We start from the raw sequence: 1,408 nt of genomic DNA, 5'->3' as shown, positions 1-1,408 counted from the left end.
GCCTGACGTCATTGCTCCGCCGGGCCACCACTTGAGGCCATCACCTTCGCCAAACCACCGCCTGACGCCGTTGCTCAGCTGGACCACCACTTGAGGCCCTCACCTCCGCCAGACCACAGCCTGAATTTGTTGCTCCGCTCGACCACCACTTGAAGCCCTCACCTCCGCCGGACCACCGCCTGACGTCGTTGCTCCTCCAGACCACCACTTGAGTCTCTCACATCCGCCAAACCACCGTCTGATATTGTTGCTCCGCCAGACCACCACTTGAGGCTCTCACCTCCGCAGGACCATCGTCTGACGTTGTTGCTCCGCCAGACCACCACTTGAGACCCTCACGTCCGCTGGACCACCGCCTGACGTCGTTGATTAGCCAGACCACCACTTGAGGCTCGGACATCTGCCGGGCCACCGTTTGACATCGAGAGTTCTCCCGAAGTATCGCCCTTCTACAACGGTCTTTCTAACCCAGGTCTCTTGCCGATTATGGTCCTTCCTACCCACATCGCCATATAACGATCTTTCTAACCCCGGTCTCTTGCCTACTAGGGTTCTTCCTACCTATATCGCCATATAACAATCTTTTTGACCCCGGTCTCTTGTCAACTACGGTCTCTTGAACCCCTGTCTCCTGTCGACTATGGCCCTTCCGACCTCCATCGCCTACTATGATCATTCCGACCTCCATCACCAGACAACAATCTTTCTGACCACGATCTCCTACCGACTATGTTTCTTCTGACCTCCGTACACATGCAATTCAATACAATAGTCTTACTGAATAAGTACAATCACTGGCTATTAAGGCGTTTTTCGGTATCGATGTATTGTTGTGTCATTATATCCGTTGGCTCAATAAGAGTCGTCACTCTGTGCCCGTCGACCGCCCGTTGGCATAATAATCTCCTTATGACTCTCAATCGTTATATCAATGATCAATAGAGGATATTGCCAAACCCTTTTTAAAGGAAAGCCCGTCGGCCCACCATCCTGTACAGGTCAAATCAATCTCCAACCAACAGTTCAACCAGTCTTCACTTGTCTTTCAGTAACCATAACAAAAATTCAATTATATAATCACATCCATATTCAATTATTCGAATCATCAATTCAGAAAATTAGAGATCGTACGAGAAATCAGCAGCATAACGGCAGTATACGGAATGTACACATAAATCACAAATTCAGAAATTTACCAAATTACCGGAAATCGAATAAAACAATGTTTCAAAGCTTTACTTGTACTGAAGCAACAATTTCCAATATCCTGAAAATTTTCTATTCGATAAAAATCGCACAGAACTCAAAATACCCGATAGAAACTTTACAGAAAATACTTAAATCATGTAAAAATATCATATCATAAACATATCAAAAGTTGTGCGGTAAAACTTTCGTCAATACAAAC

The sequence above is a fragment of the Dendrobium catenatum genome, unplaced genomic scaffold, assembly GCF_001605985.2.
Source record: "Dendrobium catenatum unplaced genomic scaffold, ASM160598v2 fragScaff_scaffold_853, whole genome shotgun sequence".
NCBI lineage: Eukaryota > Viridiplantae > Streptophyta > Magnoliopsida > Asparagales > Orchidaceae > Dendrobium > Dendrobium catenatum.
Note: the sequence above shows the minus strand (reverse complement) of the source record.